Source organism: Papaver somniferum, unplaced genomic scaffold, assembly GCF_003573695.1.
Source record: "Papaver somniferum cultivar HN1 unplaced genomic scaffold, ASM357369v1 unplaced-scaffold_10, whole genome shotgun sequence".
NCBI classification, from domain to species: domain Eukaryota; kingdom Viridiplantae; phylum Streptophyta; class Magnoliopsida; order Ranunculales; family Papaveraceae; genus Papaver; species Papaver somniferum.
In genome coordinates, this window is record NW_020618825.1 from 18753153 (window position 1) to 18760198 (window position 7046).

At 40.1% G+C, this 7046-nt stretch overlaps 1 long non-coding RNA gene across 3 annotated transcripts; it reads left to right on the plus strand.

Moving 5' to 3' along the window:
- Positions 1-1284: 1284 nt before the first annotated feature.
- On the plus strand, positions 1285-6826 carry LOC113326656. Of its 3 annotated transcripts, XR_003348452.1 has the most exons (9): positions 1285-1860; positions 3086-3155; positions 3316-3656; positions 3729-3806; positions 3917-4367; positions 4448-4601; positions 4681-5382; positions 5462-5813; positions 6382-6826. It is a non-coding gene; the product is annotated as an uncharacterized LOC113326656 (long non-coding RNA). The 3 variants fall into 3 exon arrangements; XR_003348450.1 differs by having other exon boundaries at positions 1285-3155; XR_003348453.1 differs by lacking the exon at positions 3086-3155.
- Positions 6827-7046: the final 220 nt, after the last annotated feature.

Below are 7046 nucleotides of genomic sequence, written 5' to 3' on the forward strand. Positions count from 1 at the left end.
CGCGAGAGAACTCGAAGCTGATATGTTACTATCATCAGGATTATTTGAAGGTATATCTAGTTTCATTTGTGCTCATTTTTAGTGTTATTTTAAACTATGGGTTCAGATCATGTTGCCACAGTTTATAAGTGCTGGGGCACTGACTGCCATTGACTGCCGAGTACTAACTAATCAACATCTTTTCTGCTTATGTCAGATGATGTTGATGAATGATGCAGGTATGCAAATTGGGAAGAAGTGTAATATATGAAGGACTCGTATGCTACAAGTGCTTATGATTATTCTCTAGTTGTGTGTATGTTGACATAAAGGAAAAAGACAATTGAAAATTATATGTTTGACATACTAATCGTAATCACAACATGCAAGCAAAAGATTGATTAATAAAACAATTATTAGTTCTTCGTTTATTAGTAAATTCTTTCATAAGATGGATGAGTAACCTTGCACTTGTAGAAGCATATCAATTTGGCATCGATGATTTCCTGTTGAATACCCTTATTCAAAGGTCTAGATAGCCAGATGGTCGGACCAGCAGATTGCACAACAGGTTCACAAGGTCAGGAAGATTAGGCTGGTTCCAATTCCAACATGATATCATCTGAAAGATTGTTCCAAGGGATATATAAGCACCTTTTTTAAACTTGATTTTGGTGGAAATTGGTGCCAAATCTTGTAAACTTGATTTTGGTGGAAATGGGTGCCAAATCTTGTATGAATGAATATGGTGGTTTCAGCCTCAGGGCAATAATTGCATAAACGAGAACATAAGTGGTTGGTCATATATATATGTTCGATCCAGTTAAGAATGCTTGAATTAAAGGTCTTGGGTATCGATTATATTAGGGCCTAGGTGTGTTTGACAGTAGGCAAACAGTACTAGTCGTGACTCCTTCGAAAGAAATATTCACATCCCATCACACAACAAGTCTAGCCATGACAACCCATGGTTAACACGATGTTGTACTTGTTGTTTGCGTTACTGAGGGAAGGTATACATCAAAATGTAACAGTATATACTAACTGACAGGCACCATTCATGATATCAGTACTAGAGAGCTCAGTTGAACTGACAGACACAACATGTTCCGATTGTGTAGAATCACATGGTCACATGTGGTCATATATATGACAAGTAGACCAACCACGTTTACGAGGTATGTAGATTATTATAGATATGACAAGCCACATGCAACACGTGCATTACATACTTTCATTTGACATGTAAATATGTATATATACACATGGTATGACCATAGCTAGCTAGCTAGAATCTCATTTATCACAACTTTGTGCATTGTTCCAGATATCTTCTGAGTTTTGAAACAACATGAGCCAAGATGATACTGAAAATATTATTGTTCGTACTGATACAGAAGAGAATCAAAGGGTAATACCCTATGTGTCGTTCATTTACCATTACTTGATTAGTCATCTATTGATCAGTCTATTTCTCGTACCAGTTAGTGTTGTAATCTTTATTGAAGCTGCACGGCGAATAAATCCTGAAGATATGTATAATCAGCTTTTGCTCTATCATGTTCATCAGAAAAATGTTGTTTGTGTTATGGTTTGTTTAGTTCTCATGCTTTTTGGTTTAGTAACTTACTGGAAGAGTCGGCCTTGCAAAGTTTACCTTGTTGATTATGCATGTTATAAACCACCTTCGAACCTCAAAATTTCATGCCAAAGTTCCTAGCAAACGCAAGAAAGATAAGTTACCACGGCGAGTCTTGGTTTAATTTTATGGGTAAGATTCTTGAAGTTTCTGGACTTGGGAAAGAGACATACGCGCCTCAATCCCTGCATGACATACCTCAAGATTTTTCAATGGCAAGTGCAAGGGGTGAAACTGAGCAGGTAATTTTTGGAGTTTTAGATAATCTCTTCTCTAAAACCTTTGTTAAACCAGAGGACATTGGAATCCTTGTTCTGAACTGTAGTTTGTTTAATCCTATTCCTTCTCTTTCGGCCGTAATTGTTAATAAGTATAATGAAATCCAACCCAAAGTGACAGTAACCTAGATCTATGACATATTAAGTAATGCAAGCACCGAAAATTCTTATTGATGAATCATTCAAAGTAACAAAGATACAAGTTCTTGAATATAAGGAAACCCTAATCTTTCTCCATAGGTTAAGCTCTCCCACTCTCCAAAAATCCGATCCCCAAAACATTGTCCAAGGACCTGTATTTATAAAACCATCTAACTCTAATGGAACACAGCTGATTTTATCTTGTCACATTCTCGCGGTGGTTCTTTTCACTTCGCCCAGACCGTTTTCCATAAAGTGTTTCCCTTTCTTTCGCTAACTTCACATGGGTTTTTCGGGACACCTGTCTCTTTCTTGCTCCATAATTTATCTATCTCGTGGATTGTCTTTTCAGCCAAGTAATCTTACTTCGTCCCTTTCGACTTCCTCCTTGATATCTTTTTGGATACTTCAACTTGGTGCGAGTCTCCTTGCTTCCGCACTCAGTCTCTTTGTACTTCGCAGGGCCGATCGACGACGAGATAATTCTGACATTTGAATTGACAAGTTTTTGACTGGGATCTTTTAGTGAGATTTTCTATCCCTATTTCTTCTCTTTATGTCCGACATGTGGAGAACCTAATTCGTGTACCTACATTTTGCCTTTTATTATTCTATTCGAATCATACGAGAATGGAGTAAGAACCGATTCAGATTCCCTAGCCGCCACGTTCTCCACTTCCCTGCCTCCACGTGTCCACGTTCTCTGGGTAACCGATTATTGTCGGTTAGTATACCTCGAACGTGTCGTCAACCCATTAAGCCAGTGGTCCTTCATGTGCTATTTATATTCCACTCGACCTAAGTCTGGGATTTCCTTCCCTCTTCTTCCTTTCTGCGTTTATCTGTTTTTGTGTTTTCTCTTTCTTCTGCCATTGTCGCTCCGCTTCTTATCCCCTATTCTTCTCTCATTATCATGGCTTCCAAGAATGTCTCAGTAACTATCTCTCTTAAATCCTTTGAGGATTTCCAAGCAGATTTTCAAAAGATGGGTTTAACCCTAACTCCTGCTGTTGAATCTTCTGTGAGTCCTCCTGTTATTGCTACTCAGGATATGGAGCTTAACTACAGGCGGATTCAGTCGGATACTTGGACTACCAACAAGATGATCGTCACGATTGGTCAGTTGAGTTTGGATTAACTTTTCCCCTTTATGATACTTCCAAACCCATCTTCCTCGAGATTCTTGGAAAGCTAAAGTGCGGGGCTTTTCAACTCTCTGGTAACGCAATTCGCATCTCCAACGAGTTTAAAGTCCGTTTTGGTAATGGTGTCTCGCAGGTTCCATCCGTGGCTGAAGAATTCGATTCTCGTGATTTCAACGTGGATTCCTTCGTGGCCAACTATTCGGCGAAGTTCACAAGTATGAGAGAGCACCAGGAGTGGGGCATTGAGCTTGCTTGAAAGAATGTCGCGGATCCGATCGAAGCTCTCTTGTTATATGTGGATTCCCAGCTTCTCCTTTCTAATGATAATGATGGGAAATGTTTCCTCTGGTGGTGGGTGGCCCATTTGTTTGGGGTTTCGACGAGAAAGGGGTTCCTCGCCAGGGCCCTATTCCTAAACATTGCTATCTCGCTGATTGTGATCCTTGGAGACTTCGGTGATCTGTGCCAGCCGAGGTATGACTTCCTTCCTTACGATCCACCCTGTTTCGGGATTTGATTAGTTCTCATGTTTATCCTTTCTTTCAGTTCGTAATGCCCCCCGTTGGCTTTCTCAGGACGGGCAAGGAAATGGTAGTAACTACCAAGTCCTCAATTCCCAAACAGGTATCCATCTCGCCTATGATTTTCTTCTCAGGTATTCTACTTCGTCATCATTACTACCCCGCTTGTTTCAAACTCTTAGCCATCTTCCTACTAATCTTGTTTTTTCGCAGACTGGTGCCCCTCCTTCAGGCGAGTATAAGAGGCAACGGAAGGTCCTGGATCTAGCTGCTTTGACCGCAGTTCCGAAATCTGTCATACTTACAAGCCTCTCTACTCCTCCCAATCCTCAACCTTCTCAGCCTCGTACGATCGCATCTCCCAAAGTAATTGATCCTCCTGTTCTTCCCAAGGTTGAGCCCCCCAAGAAGCCAACTGAGGACCCTTCTGCCAGCGATAAGAAGAAGCAAGCGGCTTCGTCAGGGATGTCTAACCTCATCTATGACCATGACATGAAGTTTCTCCAGGAGGTTTATGACAAAACCGTGAAGATCTAGCTCTGAGGTCCCGTGCCTTAGAATCCTTGGTGATCTTTAGCTCTAGCGATTTTCTTTCCCAAGATTCTTCGGTGGTGCCGCCTCTATGAACTTGTCTCTCCAGCAACATTCCGCCTTAATGTGCCAGGTGAATCCTTTGTGTTTCCTTAGTTCGACCTTCATCTCGCTCCGAGGCTTACTTCTAACTTTTGGTTCTTTGACTTACAGGAGGTCAATCGTCATATGGCCAGTCTCGTAGAAATTATATTTATCCGCGAAAAGGCCAAGAAGGACGAAGCTCAAATCAAGAACTTGACAAAAGAGATTAAAGAGGAAAGAGACCATTCCATCAAGCAAGGTCAAAAAATAGAGAAGCTCCTGAGTAAGTTCCTTCCCTTGCCAGATTAGTTCTTTGCATTTGCTTTCATTTCTGTTATTTTCTTATTTCTTATTTCGTCAAGCTCGGTGCATGCAACGCCAAACGAGTGCCTCTGAAGCATCTGCCTCGTTAGAAGATTTTCGTGCCAAGAAAGTGAACCTCGTGACCCAGAATGACTGTTATGTGTCTGAGAACACAATTTTAAACGAGAAGGTCAAAACTCTTTTTTTGTAAGTTGATCGTCTGTCCATTGATTGTTCTCATAATGAGGAGCTGCATCACCATCTTCATGATGACAATGAGCGTCTCAATATGGAACTTCAACGAGTCAACAATTCTCTCCTTACTTCGAGGAGTATCCACTTCTCTTCATTGGTTTCCTATAAGAGAATGGCAGAAGATTACAAGCACGTGATCAATAGCAAAAGTAAGGTTGTGGATGATCTTCGCAGGTCTCGTAATAAAGTAGCCGGTTTAAACGAAGAGATTGACTATCTAAAAAGGAAAGTGGAACTCCTTCAGGCTCAGCTAGATAACTCATCTCGCCCGAAGTCTATCAAATCTTCCTCTCAAGCCAAGTCCATCGAACCTCGCAAAAACAAGGGTGCTCTTGTCATTCAATGCAACAAAGATACCTCGAAGTCTGGTTATGGTAACGGCTGGGACAATGCATATCACGAGTTATGTTTCCAGCTTCACGAATCGGATCTAATGATCTCCAAGCTGTATCATTTGTATACTGATATTCAACCAACCTTGAATACCACTATCTTGCAGATGGAAGGTAGTTTTAGGTGCGATGCCAAATATCATTGATTATGTCAAACTTCTAGTTCCTGATGAAGTTATGTTTGGTTTTTCAGAGTCCGAAGAGCGTCACAAGAGCCATGTTCTCCGCCTTTCTCGTGAAAGGGATGAGTCACGCACATAGATTCTTCTCCTTCAAAATGAGGTCAATGGCTTGAACGAGGATATGGACGAAATGCTTGAGTCTTCTGCGAAGGTGGCGAAATTACCTCGCAAGAACACTCAGAGCTATCTGGTCTCTCTTTTTGGAAACTTCTGTGACGAGCAAGGCCTTCTTCATCCTACCTTTCCCTTGGAGGTATTCTCCGATGACGAACAACCAAAGGATGATAATGTCATCTCTGGTGATGAAGATAGGCTCACTGACACTAGTGTAAAATGGAAGTTAAACCACTGGCAATAGAAGAGGTAATATCATCAAAAACAACTGTGATCATTAGGTGTAATATATTAGTGGTTTTTTCCAAAACGACTGTGTCTCACAGAAGTTGATATCTTTAAAAATACTACTTTCTCTGACAGTCAATTGATAACACTGACATTAACAGTGGTTTCTAAAGTTTTAAATTAGAAAATATAAAAGTTAATCGTCTGTTTCCACCAGTAGTTTATATGGTCTGAATACTTTTTAAAAGTATGATTCGTCTGAATCCCAATCTGACTAGGCTTTCATCTGACTGGCCTGAAATTTGAAATTTATTACAATTTATAAAATTTGATTCACATTTCTGACTGGCATAAAATTTGAAATTCACTAAACTGAACTTTAATAGATGCTCATTTGAAACATTCACCATTCAATCCAAATTCAAAATATGTTTAAAACAGTAAATCGATTTATATTAATCGAGTTGATAGTTAGGTCAAAAACCACGAAAAGTTTTACATGCGTACTGAATTCACACCATTCTAAGTTATAATTATACTTGAGCATTCTGAACTCCAAAAAATATAACGAAACTTCTTTCTATTTCAGTAAGTATTGGTCCAATTCACCTGTGTGCATTGAGGCTGCTGCTGATAAACACCTGCAGGAGGTCCTACCATTTCAACAGCTCCATCCATGGTTTGAGACTGCTGAAGCAGAGGGTGAACAGGTGCTCCTCCCATTGTCCGTGTTGGGTGATATATCCCAGCAAAGGCTGGATGCCCAGTTTGAGATGGATAAAATGCTATGTGTTGTCCCTAAGGCAGGTTGTAGAAAGAACCAGCCCGTATTCCAGAAATCTCTCTCCCTGGTGTAGGAACCCAGACAGCTGCACCACCTTCACTCTGCAAAAAAAAAGTGCAACTAAGTTATACAACAGCAGATCTGAAGGTCACTGACAAAAGTAATATAAGATGTAAAGCTTTCACAAATAATGAAATAAATGAATGAAAATGTTAATTACCAGTTAAAGGACCAGAAAGTAAGAAACTACATGGACATCTTTCTTTTCTTTGTTGGAACAAGTATACACAGACTCAAAAAATAACTTTAATCAAGGTAGCAGGTTGAAAACATATAAACAAGTATAAGTGCTGCAAGCATTCAGTCGAGAGATATTAACTAATCTCCATCCAATAATCGTCGTCATCTAAAGATGCTGAAGAAAGAAGGTTGATTCATGGATGCAGCAAACACATACGGATCTTCATAAG